This window comes from Pongo pygmaeus, chromosome 1 (genome assembly GCF_028885625.2).
Source record: "Pongo pygmaeus isolate AG05252 chromosome 1, NHGRI_mPonPyg2-v2.0_pri, whole genome shotgun sequence".
NCBI lineage: Eukaryota > Metazoa > Chordata > Mammalia > Primates > Hominidae > Pongo > Pongo pygmaeus.
This window is the reverse complement of record NC_072373.2, coordinates 8,088,378-8,108,000: the sequence shown is the minus strand read 5'-3', so window position 1 is coordinate 8,108,000 and position 19,623 is coordinate 8,088,378. Positions and strand designations below refer to the sequence as shown.

Genomic DNA, 19,623 nt, shown 5'->3' with positions numbered 1-19,623 from the left:
TATTTACCTTGATTTTGGAGCCCTCAAAGTAACCTGTGGAATTTTTTGAAATCACACTTTGACTGTAGCCTATGGAAAGTTTATACAGGCACATGTCACTTTCAGAGTTGCAGAGCTTTGTGCTCCGTCTGCTCAGCAGAAGCAGTAGAGGTTTTATTATTGTCGAATCCTAGCAGTTTATTATTTAAAATGAAAACAAGCAAAAACAGACAAGCAGAATTCTTCCTCATCACACTGCTCATAGTTTTCTACCTGCTATACTGTTTCTTCCTTCCATGATTTTGCTAACGCTGTTCTATCTTCGTCTCTTTTTCCTGTGGTGAATCCCATCTGAGGCCAAAAAGTTCAATTCAAACATTATTTACTCCAGGAAGCCTGTTGTGCCCACCCCACCCTATCTTACTAGGGAAAGTGGTTTTTATTTATGTTCTATTAACATCTTTATCATTCTTTTTACTTATCAATGGTTTTATCATCCTGTCTTTATTTTTCTCTGTCTTCCTCTTTGCAATGTAAGTCCACTGAAGACCAGGAGCATGTATTATTCATCTTTGGATCCCAAACACCAAGACCAGTGCCTGACATGTAAAAGATGATCAGTAAATGTCAACAAAAGATTGGATGAATAAATAGCAAGACTCCCCTCCCCATATTCTATTTTGAGAGAGTTTAAAAAGAATAGTATCCTTCACGCAAAGAATATTCTATTGGCATGTAATTTAAACACCAATATTATTAAACATGATGTTAAATTGATCTTAAATTTCAACATTATTTTTTCACCCATGCCACAGATCTGAATGGCAAACGAACTTCCTTACCTGTGACCCCTGCAGAGTGCAAAGGCCTGGACCAGGCTCTGTCCTAAGCCTGTATTACTTCCATTACAGTCTACGTCCGCCGCGCCCCCACCCCCCGCCCCAGGATTAGAGCATATCTTCAGCTACAAGTGTCACCTACAGCTATCCACAAACTAAATCTGAATTACAGGTGCACAAAAATATTAAGCATTCATGAAAAAAATTGCAAAATATTTGTAAATATAAGATATGAGGACTTTGTAAGCAAGCAAAATAGAACACATTTGATTTGTATCCTTCACAAAACTAAAGTATTTTCATAATTTTCAGCTAAAGACATTAGTGAGAACTTTAGCTCTTAATCACCATTGAAGGTGCGCAAATTATTCCTGAGGCAAAGACGCTGACCTTTGCAATGTTTCTCTTTCAGGGAAATGGAAAAGCTCTTTGTACTGCCCAAATACCTTTGCTGAAGCCTCAGAACCACATAGACACAGTGCTGACAATACAAATATTTGTATTTAGTGAATATCATAAATAATCCATAATCCATGATTTTTGATGTTATAACTATTCTTCTTCTTTTTTTTTTTTTTTTTTCTCCTTTTAAGATGGGTCTCACTCAGGCTGCAATGCAGTGCAACAATCACCTCATCGCAGCCTCAACTTCCTGGGCTCAAGCAATTCGCCCTGCCCCAGCCTCCCAAGTAGCTGGGATTACAGGTGTGAGCCACCACTCCTGGCAATTTTTTTTTATTATTATTTTTTGGAGGATGGGGTCTCACTATGTTGCCCAGACTTGTCTTGAAATCCTGGCCTTAAGTGATCCTCCTGCTTCAGCCTCCCAAAGCACTGAGATTACATGGCATGAGCCACCATGCACAGCCAACTATTCTTAGAACCTCTCACTAAATAGAAGACTTTCTATATACTAAAAATCATTTTTCCAACATTATTCTTGGTTCCTTGAAGTAGGCACAATAAATGTTTATTATCATCAAATAGCATGTAATAAGCATCTACTGTGTTTCTGTAGAAGTTTGGCTGAGGATCTGCAGTTTTAGGAACAAGAAAGAAAGAATGTCAAGCGAAGCACATTAAGTGATCTATCAGTCCCTTGAGAGAAGAAACGACATCATACTCATCACATTTCCACCATTCTCTTCAAAGTGCCTCAACACAGATCATCATTAAATGTTTACTGAAGGCATGAGTCACTATTTATGGACATATACTCTATGCAGAAAAGACTCAAAATGCTGAAAACGTCAGTTCTAATGGGGACTCCATCTAGTATGTTATGACACCACAGTGTATCTCTCATTATCATAATTTAAAAAGTTCTTCATGCAATTATAATTTTAACTCAATTTAATTTAAAACACTGCAGAATTTATTTAAATTAAACTCAATTTAATTTCTTTAATTTTTAAATCAAACTCAGTTTAGAACACTGCAGAATTTCTGTAATTTAAAACACTGCAGAATTTCAGTTTAATTTAAAACACTGAAGACTTTCTGTTTGAGAAATGAAGTGATTTGCTTAAAGCTAGCATATTACCCTTTTGTAAAGCTGAATTAATGAACTAAATTTCTCTGCAATCTTTCAAATAAGTAATTGCTAATATCTAAGAATAACATTTTGTTTATTTAAGTACCTGTGTCCTGTCCAGAGCCTTAAATATGATTGCATAGCCATTGTCACATCTGAGGGTTCAACAAAGCAACCTGCAACCAAAGGAGCAGGAGAGATGAACTCCAGGCCAGCTACAGACTATGTTCTCTAACCCCTTGATCTAAGAAATCTCAGCAATGGCAAAAATGTGGATATCACCAATTAATGGCCGGTATCCTAGTTCTGTCTGCCTTTGGCCAAAAGCGGGTACTGAAAAAAGAGAAAAGCAGCCACTGGCTTCCAGGAACTGGCTGGGCACTCACAGCTATGTCTTGGTGCTTCCCTGGTAAATATGAACAATTTCATAATATGAAATTGAACAATTTCATAATATGAAATTGAACAATTTCATATTATGAAATTGAACAATTTCATAACTTAACATTGGACAAGGCCGCTCTAGAACCCTCATAGGTCAAGATAAAAACAAGACCACTCTGTAATCAGATGTGAACACAAACAAAACATGAACATGGGCTGAGCCATAAAATATCAAATTCCATCCTGGATAACATGAGCGACTGCTGCTTCTTTATCAATATCATATTTAGTCTTGTCTAATCTGTCCTCCTGTAGAAAAAATGTATTAAGATACCCAATCAGGCCAGCCGCAGTGGCTCACGCCTGTAATCCCAGCATGTTGGAGGGCCGAGGCAGGTGGATCACGAAGTCAGGAGATGGAGACCATCCTGGCCAACATGGTGAAACCCTGTCTCTACTAAAAAAAAAAAAAAAAAAAAAATTAGCTGCGCATGATGGCGCATGCCTGTAATCCCAGCTACTCGGGAGGCTGAGGCAGGAGAATCAAACCAGGGAGTTCGAGGTTGCAGTAAACTGAGATGGCGCCACTGCACTCCAGCCTGGTGACACAGCGAAATTCTGTCTCAAAAAAAAAAAGATACCGGATCATGGAATTGTCCCTACTTCCCGACAGCATCCAATCTAGAGCAAAGGCCCACTTCCTCAGATCCTCTCCATGACTACCAATGCCAAAATCCTATAATAGATTCTTCCTAACACCCTATTACTGAGACACCCCGTGGTTCCCAATGGTGTGCATTCTCCCTACCTTCAAGAAAGAATAAAGTTGACTTGTTCGACTATAGGCGTGTTCCTGGTGGTTTTGGGCTAGAGGAATTGACATTTTTTTAATTTAAAAAAATTGCTAATATCTATTAAGATTAATATAACAACAACAACAACAACAAAATTTAAGTTACTTCATCAGGGCACTTTTGGTTGTAAAGAGTGATCTTTGAGGGAAGTATAAAAACATAAACTTATCAAAGAAGGAATTTGCAAAAAGGTATCCAGAACTAAAGGGAAAGGATGTATTTGAGCCTCAAGGACTCCTGAAGGCAGAGACTGTCATCCTTGTTCCTTTCTGAACATCTTCATTTCTCTCTAGGAAACAACCTTTGCTATTTTCCATCCACAAAGTGGGTCATGAAGGCTCATGGCTCCTGGGTTAAAATCTATGCCACTGAAGACAGCAAGCCATTTGAGGCTGAAATCTTGTAGTCCTAAGTCTTAACTCCTGATGAAGGGTCTCAGCTGCAGGGAGGTGCTCATTCCTGTATCAGCCAACTGTGGCAAGAAAAGATGGATCACTGTGCATAAAAATGGTCATGCTGGCGAGAGGTATCGATGGAGGCATTTTCCAGAATGAGTGCTTTGCAGACATAACAATGGGTGTAAACTACAGCTTCCTTCCAGTTTGTAAAGCTTTTATGTTTCATCATTAAAAAAAATGCAGAAAAGAGAGTAAAAGTGGAATTCAAAAGCAAAATGTCAAATTTTGAATGAAATGAATATATTATTTTGCCTTGCTATGAATATAAATGTGTTTTGTTCTATGAACTTATTATAGTCCTGTAAAGCAGAGTAGGAATACATTGTTTTTGTGTATGTGAATGAAACTACACTTTATGTGCACTAAAACAGCTATTCAAAGAAACTTCGTGATGTGTATATGATTGTGTATTTTTATGAGTGGGTATATTTTTAAGTAAATAATTCACTTTCTAAAACGAATAACATGTAATTGAGTATTGTTACTTCTGGATTTTTATACATCAGGTATATCTAGAGAAAATTATTCAGTTTTCATAGAATTAAAAAGATTAACTTCTGCTCACAGTTTGAAACTGGATCAAACTTATGATATAAAGCCCTTCTTCCAATATTCCATAGCTAATAACACCTATGAAATCTCAAAGGTCAGTGGAAACAAAACAATCAAAACAGATATGTTTCCTTTCAGTAAACCTGAGATACATTTGAAGCATTTGCCTATGAGACTTTAAAAATGTTGTTCAGCAGTCATTTAAATGCATTTGCAGATGTCATGGCAAAAAGCAAATTATCTGGTTGATTACATTTTCTTTCTAGGTTGTTGCTCTTTAGAGTTCTCTGCCCCTTGCCCTAAGAGCAGAGTCACAGAAAATGTTGGGTTTTGTTGATATAACCTGAATCTTCAAATCAACAGGATAGAAGCCCAATATTCATTGTAATTACTACTACTGTGTTCTCAGGATAGGAAAAGTAAAAATATATTTCCCTACCCTCTGGCAAGGTACAATGAAAACAAATTAGAGTTCTGTGGTAGGGCTCCTTGGCTGCTCCTTGAGCAGACATTTTCTCAAGATCATGGGGATTTAACTAGATTTTTAATCTTTGTTGTGTAAGTTCCAGAAATCTTAAAAATCTCTCTTCAGACGCAAAGCAGACATTTTGTGTCTCTTCAAAGCCTAAGAAGCTTTAAACATAGACAGCGAAAACAGCAAGGCAGCAAAGATGACAATAATGAGGAGATAAAAGGTAATGGAGACCACCCCCAGCATTATCTCCTGCCCTCTGCTGGAGCTCAGGAGGATTCCTCACCAGCCAGAGAAGCTTTTCCCAAATCGCATTCAGAGAAACATCACGTCTGCCTCTTGTGTGGGATGGTGACAGTAAGTGTGGGAAATGCGGAGTTAAGAGAAGGAAGGAAAATAGGGTTCCTTGATGTGCAGCCTTTATTTTGATAAAGCAAGTTGTAGAAAAATCAAGAGAAGACTAAGTCCGCAGTGTTTCCTTAGGATGGGGATATTGGATCCCTTTTTAAAGAACATTGTATATTTTTATGTTTTAGTTCTATGGTTCTTTAGACTCAAAGAAAATAAAATAAGTAATAAGTAAGTGTGTAAAATGTTCAGATATAACTATGAATTTTGGGTCAGCTAATATATTGGAACACATTAGAAGAAATTATTTAGTAATCGATTAATCAATTCCATATGCTAGCTGGTAGGCATAAAGAAAATCCTAGTGGATCATTCTTGCCCTCAACACATTTTTTTTTTCCAGCTACACACAGGCCATGTCTAACTGTCTAACTGCCTCTATGAAGGACATATGAGATAAAGAAAATGTTTATTGATTGATAAATAAAAAACTTGCTCTTGACTGGATAGGCCTACACCTCATCAATCTAGTCCAGACACAGTTGCTGTATCTGTTGACAAGTAGAGATAATACTTTTTATTCTTTATTAGCAGAGAGTACCAGCATTGGTCAAGAGGTGGATGAGGCAGAAAGTCCAAGTAGATCAAAGAGGATTCCAATTCCGGAAATTTCCCAATTCATTAAAGATTGACAAAATGAATGCACTTATGCATAGTCAAAACTACAGCTCAGGCCGGGTGCATTGGCTCATGCCTGTAACCCCAGCACTTTGGGAGGCTGAGATGGGTGGATCACAAGGTCAGGAGTTCAAGACCAGTGTGGCCAAGATGCTGAACCTTGTCTCTACTATTAATACAAAAAAAAATTAGCCAGGCGTGGTGGCGTGCGCCTGTAGTCCCAGCTACTCGGGAAGCTGAGGCAGGAGAATCACTTGAACCTGGGAGGCAGAGATTGCAGTGAGCCAAGATCACGCCACTGCACTCCAGCCTGGGTGACAGAGCAAGACTCTGTCTCACAAAATAAACAAAAACAAAACCAAAAAAAAACTACAGCTAAGGCCAAGTGCTTTTGTGCCAATCCTAATTATTTTGGCACTGAACGTGCTCTATATAGTGCTACGTATAGACCAAGGCCCAGATCGAAAAGAGTGAATCTTTTTTAACATAACCCTAAATATTTCCTGCTGTGACAAAATATCGAAAATACCAATTAATGATGCCATTTTTGGGGTTCTATTTAAAATGTTTTCTATTATTGAAGATGTAATTTCAATACCACGAGGTATTGAATGATCAACAGGTCAGGAGTTCAAGACTAACCTGGCCAAGGTGCTGAAACCTTGTCTCTACTAAAAATACAAAAAAAAAAAAAAATTAGCCGGGCATGGTGGTGGGCACCTGTAGGCCCGGGTACTCAGGAGGCTGAGGCAGGAGAATCACTTGAACCCGAGAGGCACAGGTTGTAGTGAGTCGAGATTGCACAACTGCCTTCCAGCCTGGGTGAAAGAGTGAAACTCCATCTCAAAAATTAAAATGAAATTTAAAAAAAGAAAGAAAGAGGGAGAGAGAGAGAGAGAAGGAAGGAAAGAAAGAGAAGGAAGGATGGAAGGAAGGAAGGAAGGAAGGAAGGAAGGAAGGAAGGAAGGGAGGGAGAGAAAGAAAGAAGGAAAGAGAGAGAGAAAGGAAGGAAGGAAGGGAGGGAGGGAGGGAGAGAAAGAAGGAAAGAAAGAGAGAGAGAAAGGAAGGAAGGAAGGAAGGAGAGAAAAGAAAGGAAGGAAGGAAAGAAGGAAGGAAGGAGAAAGAGAGAGAAAGAGAGAAAGAAAGAAAGAAAAGAAAGAAAGAAAGAAAGAAAGAAAGAAAGAAAGAAAGAAAGAAAGCCAAACTATTTTCCAGAGGGCCTGAGCCATTTTACATTCCTACCAGCGAGGTAGGAGTGATTCAGTTTCTTCTCATCCTTGCTAACATTAGTGTTAATATTTTTTAGTTCAACCATTCTGATATATGTGTTGATTTTCATTTGTGTCTGCCTGGTGGCTAATGGTATTGAACATGTTTTCATATGCTTTTTTGGTGTAGGTACATCCTTTTCTGTGAAACGTCTCTTCATGTCTTTTGACCATTTTCTAATTAATTTTTTTTGCTATTGCTTTTTCAGAGTTCTTTTTATGTTCTACATACTAGTCCTCTCTTGGATATGTGGTTCACAGATATCTTCTTTTACTCTGTAGCTTGTTGTTCCACCCTCTTAACAAGGTCTTTTTCAGAAAAAAAAAAAGTTTTTAATTTTGATGAGGTCCAATTTATCAACATTTTATAGATTATAGTATTAAATCTAAGAACTCTTTGCCTAGACCAAGAAATCCAATAATTTCTCCTACTATTTTCCTAAAATTTCTTTTAATTTTCCATTTTGTATTAGTGTTTGTATAAGTTGTGAGACTTAGGTCAAACTTCCTTTTTGCCTGTGAATGTCCAATAGCTCTAGCACCATTTCTTGACAAAGCTATCTTTCCTCAGTTGAATTGCTTTTCCATGTTTGTCAAAAATCCATTGTGTCTATTTGTGTGGATCTATTTCTGGATTCTCTATTCTGTTTTATTGATCTACATGTCTATCCTTCTACCAATACCACACAGTTCTGTTTACCGCAGTTATATAATGTCTTGAATATATAATATAAACATATAATAAATTCCTCCTATATTATTTTTCTTTCAAAAATTGTTTTACCTGTTCTATTTCATTTGCTTTACTTATAAATCTTAGAATTATCTCTATATCTACAAAAAAAGCTTGCTGGGGTTTTGAAAGGAATTTCATTAAACTTGTGTATCAATTTGGGGAGAATTGGCTTTTATATAAGGTTATTCTTCATGGATTTGAAGTATGTCTCTCCATTTATTTACATCTTCTTTTATTTCTTTCACCAGCATTTTGCAGTTTTCAGCATACAAGTCCTGAACAAACTTTATTTGATTAACACCTATTTAATCTTTGGGCAATTTTAAATGGTATTGTGTTTCTGATTTCAGCATCCACATGTTCATTGTTAGTATATAAAAATGTAATTTACTTTTGTATATTTATTGCATATCCTGTAATCTTTCTGGACTCGATTCTTAGTTCTAGAAGGTTTTTTTTGCAGATATTTTGGGATTTGACAGGCAAATATAATATCATCTGCAAAGAGGGGAAGCTTTAATTTCTTCCTTTCTGATCTGTGTATCTCTTATTTCGTTTTCTTGCTTTATTGCCCTGACTAGAAATTACAACATTATGTTAAATAAATCTTTGTCTTGTTCTCAATTTTAGAGGAAAACATTCAGTCTTTTACAACTACATACAAAGTAAACATTATTATTATTATTATTTGAGACTGTGTCTCCCTCTATTGTCCATGCTTGGCTAATTTTTTAAATTTTCGTAGAAATAGTGTCTCACTATGTTGTCCAGCCAATGATCTCAAACTCCTGGTCTCCAAGTGATCCTTGCACCTCAGCCTCCCAAAGTGTTGAGATTAAAGGCATGAACCACAGCACCTGGCCTAAAGTTTTTGTAGATGTTCTTTATCAAGTTGAGGAATTTCTCTTCCATTCCTGTTTTTTGAAGGTTTTTATTATGAATAAGTTTTGAATTTTGTCTACTAGCTTTTCTATATTGGCTAATATGATCATGTGATTTTTCTATTTTATCCTGTTAATTTGCTGGATTACAAGGTTAATTTTTGAATATTTAACCAGCCTGCATCTCTGAAATAAACCCATTTGGTTATGGTGTATAATTATTTTTATATATTGCTAAATTCTATTTGTGATATTTTGCTAAGGAGTTTTACATCTTAGTGAAGGATATTGGTTTGTTGTGCTCTTTTCTCTACGTTATTTTTCTAGTTTTGACATCAGGGTAATAATAGCTTCACAAAATGAATTGAGAGATATTCTCTCCTCTTCTGTTTTCTGGAAGAGACTGTGTATAATCGAATTTTTTAAAAGTCTGGTAGATTTTTCCAGTGAAACCATGAACCTGGAGATTTCTTTTTTAAAAATTTCTAAATTATGAATTTAATTTTCTTAATAGTCATTGATTGGGCTATTCAAATTATCCATTTCATACAGGATGAGTTATAATAGTTTGTGGTTTTTGAGACACTGATCAGTTTTGTACAAGATGTCAAATTATGTGTTTAAGTTTGTGGTATTCTTTTATCCTTTAGATGTCTGCAGGTTTTGTAGTCATTTCCCCTGCTTCATTCCCGAAAATGGCAATTTGTGTCTTTTCTTTTTTTTTTTTTGTCTTGTTACAGAATTGTCAATTTATCCATTTTTATAAAGAACCAGCTCTTTGTTTCACTGGTTTTTAAATTATTTGAATGTTTTCAACTCCATTGATTTATGCTCTTTATTATTTTCTTACTCTTGCTTGCTTTGGGTTTATTTTGCTCTTCTTCTATGTTCTAGAGTTTGGAGTTTAGATGATTGATTTGGAAATTTTCATCTTTTCTAATGTATACATTTATGTTATAAATATTTCTCTCAGCCCTGCTTTAGCAGTGTTCCACAAATTGACATGTTACATTTTATTTTTATTGTTTATTTTTTCTTATTTTCCAGAAGATCCTTCAATGATATTATTTAAAGTGTGTTGTTTAATTTCCAAATGTTTGGAGATTTTCCTTTTAGTTTTTCCTTATTGATTTTAATTGGATTCCATTATGATCAGAGAACATACTTGGTATAATGTCTATTTTTTAATGTGTTTAATGGCCCAAAATATGGTTTTAGGGAATATTTCATGGGAACTTGAGACCATGAAAAGCAAAACAGATCATGCTTTTTGCTGTTAGTTGGAATATCCTGTAATCAGGTCAAGTTGATTGATCATGTTGTTCAGGTCAACTACATCCTTACTGATTTTTCTGCCTGCTTGATCTACCGATCTATCAATTACTGATAAAGGAGTGTTAAAGTCTCAGCTCTAATAATGGAATAGTCTAGTTCTTCTTTCAGTTCCATCCATTTGCCTCATGTATTCTGAATCTCTCGTTACATACATACACATTTAAGTTTGCTATGTCTTCTTGGAAAAATGAGCTCCTCATTATTATCTAATGATTCCCTTTATTGCTTCCACTTTTCCTTGTGGTGACATCTGCTTCATATGAAATTAATGTACCTATTCCAGATTTCCTTTAATCAATTTTGCACAACACATCTTTTTTCTATTCTTCTACTTACAACCTATGCTGTTATATTTGAAGCAAGTTTCTTGGGGATAGCATGTAGTTGAGCCATGATTTTATCCACTCTGCTTGCCTCTGTCTTTTAAATAGTATATTTAAAATAATTACTTATATTTAATGTAATTACCGATATGTGATGGTATATTTAACGTAATTACTGATAGGGCTTAAGTATGCCATTTTATTTTTTGTGGGTTTTTTTTCTTGTTCCTGCCTTCCAGTGGATTGCATTAATATTTTTAAAAAACCATTTCAATTTTCTAAGTTTTGTTTGTTTGTTTGTTTGTTTTTTACAGTCTTGCTTTGTCACCCAGTCTGGAATGCAGTGGCATGAAAATGGTTCACTGCAGGCTCAGCCTCCTGGGCTTAAGTGATCCTCCCAGCTCAGCCTCCTGAAGAGGGAACACAGATACATGCTACTATGCCCAACTATGTTTTTATTATTATTATCATTATTATTATTACTGTTGTTGTTATTATTTAGAGACAGGGTCTTGTTATGTTGCCCAGGCTGGTCTCAAACTCCTGGGCGCAAGTAATTTTCCTATTTCAGCCTCCCAAAGTGCTAAGTATGATTACAGGTGTGAGCCACTGCACCTAGCTCTAAATATTTTTGAATGCATTATTGTGTAGCTCTTTTTAGTTGATGATAAAATTATATTCACACAACTTATTATAGCCTTCCAGTGTAATCACTTTACCAATTTGAGTAAAGTGAAGTATGGAACCCTATGTCTCTTCATGTTCCTTTACTCTCCCCAAATTTTAATGTTTTTTAGCTAATTCCTCTATGTACATTTAGAATCACATCAGAAGTTGTTACATTTTTTCTTCAACAATCAAAACAATAAAAAAAAATTCAGAAGGCTGGGTGCAGTGGCTCACACCTGTAATCTCAGCACTTTGGGGGACCAAGGTGGGCAGATCATTTGGGGTCAGGAGTTCGAGACCAGCCTGACCAACATGGGGAAAACCCGTCTCTACTAAAAATACAAAAATTAGTCGAAAAGGGGGCACATGCCTGTAATCCCAGCTACTCGGGAGGCTGAGGCAGGAGAATCACTTGAATCCAGGAGACAGAGGTTGCAGCGAGCGGAGATCGTGCCACTGCACTCCAGCCCGGGCAACAGAGCAAGACTTTGTCTCAGGAAAAAAAAAAAAAAAAAATTCAGAAAATCAGAGAAGATAAGTCTATTGTATTTCTTACATGTTTGCTTACCACGTTTTGTTCTTATCTGATATTCTAAGGTTCCTTTTCTTATTGTTTCCCTTTTATTTAGAAAATTCCTTTTAATCATTCTGTTAGAGTTCGTCAGCTGATGACAATTCTCTTAGTTTTCCTTCATCTGAGAATGTTTTGATTTCCCCGTTACGCCTCAGGAAAAATGTCTGCTGGGCAGAGGATTACGGATTGACAATTCTTTCTTTTCAGCAGGAAAGGAAAAATTTTGTGGCACTTTCTTCTGGCATCCATGGTTTCTCATGAGAACGCTGCTGTGGTTTGAATCATTTTTCTCTTCTAGTTAAGATGTCATTTTTCCCTGACTGCTTTCAAGATGTTTTGTGGTTGTCTGCAGTTTCCAAATGTTTATTAAGTGGCTTGGAATGCATTTCGTTGGGCTTATTTATCCTATTTGGGCTTCTCTCAGCTTCTTCAACTGAAGGTTTATATCTTTGCTATGCTTGTGATGTTTTTAAGCCATTATTTCTTCAAGTACTTTTTTTTTTTAAAGTTCAGCTTTTTATTGAACATATTATAAAAAAGGTTTGGTCAAAAAGACCAAAGCCCATGTCACCATCAGACTTCTCGGATTCTTCCTTCTTTGCTTCCACTTTCTTCTCCTCAGCTGGAGCAGCAGCAGCGGAGGCGGGCAGAAGCTCCTGCTGGTGCAGAGAGAGCCAGCTGCTGGAGCAGGTCCACCAGCCCCTACATTGCAGAGGAGGCTCCCCATGTTGACTTTGGCCAGGCCTTTGCAAACAAGCCAGGCCAAAAAGGTTCAACATTTACACCAGCTGCTTCAATGAGGGCATTGATCTTATTCTCCGTGACAGTCACCTCATCGTCGTGCGGAATGAGGGCCCGTAGATGCAGGCGAGCTGGGAGACGAAGGCCGTGGTGCAGGCAAGTGTGGGGCTGGCACTGCCGGAGGCGGATGGACCGAGCACCTTGGCGGCAGCTGAGGAAAGGTTCTTCAAGCACTTTTTTAGTCCCCTTATCTTTTTCTTATCCTTTCATAACTCCGGTGACACCAATGTTAGATCTTTTGTTATAAACCCACAAAAGATCTCCATCCCAGAGGCCGTGTTCCTTTTTGTCAGTCTGTTCTCTCTCTGCTGTTCAGATTAGGTAATTTCTGTTGTTCTATCTTCTATTTCACTGACTTAGTGGTTTCTTCTGTCTTATTGATTTTGTCATTGAGCCCATCCACTGAGTTTTTCTTTTTGGTATTGTCCTTTTCCATTTTTTCCAGTCCTAAAGTTTCCATTTTTTTTATAACTTCTATTTCTTTGCTGAGAATTTCAGTTTACTTCCTGAGGCCTTCTAGTTTTTAATATGCTTAAAGCATATTATTATTATTATTAAATAATTTTTATCATAGATCAGGGGTGTCCATCTTTTTTGGCTTCCCTGGCCACACTGGAAGAAGAATTACACATAAAATACACTAACATTAATGATAGCTGATGAGATTTTTAAGAATCACAAAAAAAAAACCCACCCTCATAATGTCTTAAGAAAGTTTACGAATTGCTTTTGGGCCATATGCAAAGATGTCCTGGGCCGCAAGTTGGACAAGTTTGTCACGGATACTTCAAAATCTTTGTAAGCTAATCTATTATCTCTGTCATCTCAATCTTGACAACTATTGATATATATATTTTTTCCATTTAGTTTGAGGTCTTCCTGGTTCTTGGTATGATGAGTATTTTGTTGTTGTTGTTGTTGTTAATACAGCGTCTCACTCTGTCACCCAGGCTGGAGTGCAGTGGTGTGATCTTGTCTCACTGCAACCTCTACCTCCCAGGCTCAAATGATTCTCATGTCTCAGCCTGCCAAGTAGCTGGAACTACAAGCATGTGACACCATGCTCGGCTAATTTTTTTTTTTTTTTTTCAGTAGAGATGGGGTTTCGCCATGTCGGCCAGGCTGTTCTCAAACTCTTGGCCTCAAACAATCCACCCACCTCGGCCTCCCAAAGTGCTGGGACTACAGGCGTGAGCCACTGAGCCTGGCCTGATGAATATTTTTTAAAATTGAAAGCTGGACATCTTTGTATTTTGTTATGCGATTCTGGGTTTAATTTAAACCTCTGTTGTAGTTGGCTTTTGATGACACCACTCCTCCAGAAGAGGGAAATGCTGTTTCATGACCACCTGCTGAGGGCAGAAATTTGACACTGCAGTTGAGGGTGGCCTGGTCACCACTGTTTGATGGCAGAAGTCTTGATGCTCCCTTAGGCTTCTTCTGACACCACTCCAGGGTGGAGAAGTGGGGTGTTATTACTACCAGGTTGGTGCAGGATATCCAGTCTCCTCTCGTGATCTTCACTGAAATGTGGATGGGGGAAAGGAGGTCTCATTCCCGACAAGAAGCAGACCAGTGGTGACTAGGGATGGGGTGGGGTGAGGGAAAATGAAGAAAAATGGGTTTCAAAAAGGCACAAGGAAACTTTTGGGGAGAATAAAAATTTCTACTATTTTGATTATGGCTATGGTTTTAGGGATATATTCATGTGTCCAAATGCATCAAAATTTTATACTTTACAGCTATCCAGGTTGCATATTAATTATCCCTTAATAGGTATAAAACTCAAAACATCTGAAAACAAAGAAGGAAATATTTTAAGTCTCCTTACTCATGTCTTCAATGTGAATTAGTTTGTAAGATGGTAAGACTTTCTTTTTTTCAGCACTGAATGGTCCAGAACTGTATTGTTCAATATGTTAGCCACTAGCCACATGTAGCTAATTAATTCCTCATTTATTTCTTTTCTTTTCTTTTTTTATACAGAGTCTCCCTCTGTCACCTAGGCTGGAGTTTAATGGTGCAATCTCAGCTCACTGCAAACCTCTGCCTCCTGGGTTTAAGTGATTCTCATGCCTCAGCCTCCTGAGTAGCTGGGATTACAGGTGCGTGCCACCACACCCAGCTAATTTTTTTTTGTTTAGTAGAAACGGGGTTTCACCATGTTGGCCAGGCTGGTCTCGAACTCCTGACCTCAGGTGATCCACCTGCCTCAGCCTTCCAAAGTGTTGGGTTTACAGGCGTGAGCCACCGTGCCTGACTAGTTTCTCATTTTCACTAGCTACACTTCAAGTGCTCATTGCCCGCATGTGGCTAGTGACCACCTTACTGGACACTGCAGATATAGAACTCTTACATCATTAAGAAACTCTTGGACAGCATTGGTTCAGGTATTACAATATTATGGGAATAATTATCTGGATATGTGTGTGTGTGTGTTTTCACAGGCTAATTTTTACTTTTTCAAAATGAAATTATGAATGTGAAATTGAATAGTACAGGACCTAACACAATATAGCCATACAACAACAATAAAAATGTTAGCATCTCTTCCATCCAGTTTGGAAAATCTTTTATTTGAAATAAGAGTAAGAAGTCAATTGAGAGAATTCCAAAAGGTGTACCAAAGCAAAAACAAAAGATTGAGGTTTAAATGAACTGTACAGTATAAAAAAGGAAACAATTTTAAAAGTAAGATAGAAATAGTAAAATAGTAAGGCTTTCTAATTAAGATACAAAACCTAGCAGCCATAAAACAAATGGCTGATAAATATGAATTCACATAAATTTAAAAATTTCTATACAGAAAAGAAGAAAAGGCACTATAAACAAAACAAAACAAAAAATAAATAAATGACTGGTACACCCAGACAACAAAACATCATTGAGTGCTAAAAAGAAATGAACTACCAAGCCATGAGGAGTCATGGCAGAACCTTAAGTGCATATTACTAAGTGAAAGAAGTCAATCTGAAAAGGCCGCACACTGTACGACTCCAACAATGCGACTTTGTGGAAAAGGCAAAACTATGGAGACAGTAAAAAGATCACTGGTTGCCAGGGGTGGAAGAGATGAACAGGTAGAGCATAGAGGATTGTTAGGGCACTGAAACGACTCTATATGATATTCCAATCGTGGATTCTTGTCATTATAACCCATAGAATGCACAATACCAACGATAAACCCTAATGTATACTATGGCCCCTGTGTGATAATGATGCGTCGGTACGATAATGATGGCCCCTGTGCGATAATGATGTGTCAGTGTAGGTTCACTGAACCGTAACAAATGTACTACTCTGGTTGGGATGTGTTGGTAATGGAAGAGACCGAGGTATACGGGGGTAAGAGGTATACAGGAAATCTCTTTACCTTTCTTTCATTTTCCTCTGAACCTAAAACTCCTCTGAAAAGCACAGTATTAAAAAAAATAGGCCGGGCGGGATGGCTCATGCCGGTAATCCCAGCACTTTGGGAGGCCGAGGCGGGTGGCTCACCTAAGGTCAGGAGTTTGAGACCAGCCTGACCGAGATGGTAAAACCCCATCTCTACTAAAAACGCCAAAAAAAAAATTAGCCGAGCTTGGTGGCTCATGCCTATAATCCCAGCTACTTGGGAGGCTGAGGCATGGGAATGGCTTGAACCTGGGAGGCGTAGGTTGCGCTGAGCCGAGATCGAGCCTTTGCACTCCAGCCTGGGCAGCAAGAGCTAAACTCCGTCTCAAAAAAAAAAAAAAAAAATGTCTGTGAAGACATTTTTGCAATCAACTGAAAATGGAAAGCGTATTCTTCCATGTTGTCTCCCCAGCACTCATCATTTTACTGTCACATTTTATATTTACTGATATTAATTAGATTTTATGTATCTTTGTTTTAATTGCCCACTTAGACACAGTTCATGAGAGCAGTGATTTTATTTGTATTGCTTATGGCTGTATCTTCAGTGCCCAAAGTAGTGCTTGGCATATGATAAGTGGTTGGTGAATGAATGGAAAAACTTTGAGAAATTGACAAAGAGACCAGAAAACCAATAGCAAAGCAGGCAGAAATGTAAACAGGATGTTCATGTAAAAGTCAAATACAAATGATTCATATTAAATGATGAATAATCTCATTCATACTTCAATAAATTCTAATTAAAACATATGAACACAAGTTTTCACTCAATACATTGGTAACATGAAAACAAAAAATTTATAATCCACCACTCTGAAGAAGAGATAGGCAACAAGAGTTTTCATACACTTGTTAGTTTCTTTGTAGGATACTTTTACAATACTTATAAATTTATAGTTATCACTTATAACTCAGCACATGCACTATTTTAAAAATTTACACTATTGGTATACTCGCAAATAAATGTGCACAAAGATATATACTCACACACATACACAAAGATACTTATTTTATCTTTGCTTATAATGACAACAAAAAAAGTGCTGTGCCAGCTGGGCGCAGTGGCTTACGCCTGTAATCCCAGCACTTTGGGAGGCCGAGGCAGGCGGATCATGAGTTCAGGAGATCAAGACCATCCTGGCTAGCACAGTGAAACCCCGTCTCTACTAAAAATACAAAAAATTAGCCAGGCATGGTGGCAGGTGCCTGTAGTCCCAGCTACTCGGGAGGCTGAGGCAGGAGAATGGCGTGAACCCAGGAGGCGGAGCTTGCAGTGAGCCGAGATCGCGCCACTGCACTCCAGCCTGGGTGACAGAGTGAGACTCCGTCTCAAGAAAAAAAAAAAAAAAAAGTGCTGTGCCAATATAATGGATATCATGCTATTCTGATGATGTGAGCACTTCCCTAAGTGCCAACCTTACTATCAGAAGAGGACTTGGATGGGAAGGATAATGGAATTCCATCAAGTGTTTTATCTTCACTAAAGATTTTGAGTTTGCATCAAAACCTAATTACTGCAAAAAGCATCAGGACCCATTTCCAAACCCTCATGAAGGGGCTCTCCCACTCCTGTATCTGCCTCCAGCAAAGCACTACTGGGATCCACTCACCTGATTATTTATTTATTTATTTTTTGAGATGGAGTCTCGCTCTATCACCAGGCTGGAGTGCAGTAGCACAATCTCGGCTCACTGCAACCTCCGCCTCCTGGGTTCAAGCAATTCTCCTGCCTCAGCCTCCCAAGTAGCTAGGATTACAGGCATGTGCCACCATGCCCAGCTAATTTTGCATTTTTAGTAGACACGGGGTTTCACCATGTTGGTCAGGCTGGTCTCGGCCTCCCAAAGTGCTAGGATTACAGGCCTGAGCCACCGTGCCCGGCCACTCACCTGATTATTAAACCAGATTCATTTAGGACTCTGCTGGGCACTGCGAGGGAATAACACAACAGAAGCATCATTTCTACCCGGAAGGACTTCACCACCTACTAAGGCAAGCTGTGTATAGAGGAGAAAGTTAAATCATTCTGACTACTGCCTTTAATCCAAGACTAAGGCCTGAAATCCTGAAGAATTTACAAAATGCTTAGACCTCCATTATAAACTTGCAGTTGCCATCCCCAGCCTTTCTTACTGCTGCTTAGTAATTCATTTTCCACCAATTTGTTCTCTCCTTTTGTTCATTCCACAATAATGAGCACACATCATGTAATAATGGGGATACTGGCACTGTGGAGAGACATGGTAAAAAGAATGGAGGAGTCACTCTTAAGAAACCTATTTGAACAGTGTCTGAAGCAAGGAAACAGATAAATAGATCATATAGGCATGAAGGAAAAGCTTCTCCTTTGCCCTCTGAAGGTTCATTGAAAATCACTGACAAGAGGCAGATTAACAGGAGAAAAAGCACACGAACTTAATGTGTATATGGAAGCCTTCTGGATGAAGACCCAAAGATATAGGGGAAATTGTCCATTTTTATGCTTCGATTCAACAAAGTCTGGAATATGACTGGACAGAAAGGTAATGATCTAATGCTACTAGACTAAGTGGGGAAGCCCAGCAATGCCTGTCCCTCTAGATTCTTCTGGCCTCTCTGAGCAGCATTCCTTCCTTCTGGGTATGGGGCAGGGCCCTCTCTGGACTGGGGGTCTTATGACCTACAGTCCAACAAGGCAGGTCAGATAATTTCTTTATGACTACTTTTACGGCTGGCTTTGAGGAAAAGAGGTTCTGATTTCCATGACCTGCCTCGGGGCAGAGGGATTCTAGTCTCTGGGGAGAATGGAATAGGTCAGGAGAAGGTCAGAGAAAAAGTTTGCTTCTGAGGCTACTTCAGGGTATTGCATTCTTAGTCCAACAATTCCAATGTGGTAAGTGCTAGGACAGACTTAAGAACAGCCGCCTACAGGCTCACATACATGAGGTGCCCAATACAGACTGAGAGAGAAGGAAAGGGAGGAAACACTCAGGAACTTGAGTTTATGGTCAGCTTCCTCCTCCATTCTTTATGGTAACTGTTCCAATCTTTCACCATGGTTCAATTTCTCAATCACTTCTATGAAGTTGCTCAAAATAAAAGCAATATACAGAAGTTTAACTAAAATGTATAGCCCTATTTGACAGAGGGATAATTTACATATACAGTTTCGCACAGATTATATGCACAGAATTTTAGTCCAAAACTTGCAAAGTTCTGACAAATGTATGCACCACCTCAATTAAGATACAAAACATTTCCATTGTGGTAAAAATGTAAATGCCCTCCTGATCTGTTCACACCAAGATTACCCCATGCCCTGACAAAAAAAAAACTAGGATTCTGATTTCTGTCACCATGTTTTAGTTTTGTTTTTATGAAATGAAATCTCACACTATGCGCTTGCTAGCGTCTGGCTTCTTTTTATTTATTTTTTATTTTTTGAGATGGAGTCTCGCACTGTCACCCAGGCTGGATTGCAGTGGTGTGATCTCGGCTCACCGCAACTCTGCCTCCCAGGTTCAAGCGATTCTCCTGCCTCAGCCTCCCGAGTAGCTGGGATT

At 38.2% G+C, this 19,623-nt stretch overlaps 1 protein-coding gene and 1 pseudogene across 12 annotated transcripts in view; both read right to left on the bottom strand.

Moving 5' to 3' along the window:
- Nucleotides 1-19,623, bottom strand: part of RGS7 (regulator of G protein signaling 7) — a 600,061-nt gene that overhangs the window by 213,524 nt on the left and 366,914 nt on the right. The gene's annotated exons all lie outside the window — the stretch shown is intronic.
- Nucleotides 12,378-14,240, bottom strand: LOC129009365 (large ribosomal subunit protein P1-like; annotated as a pseudogene).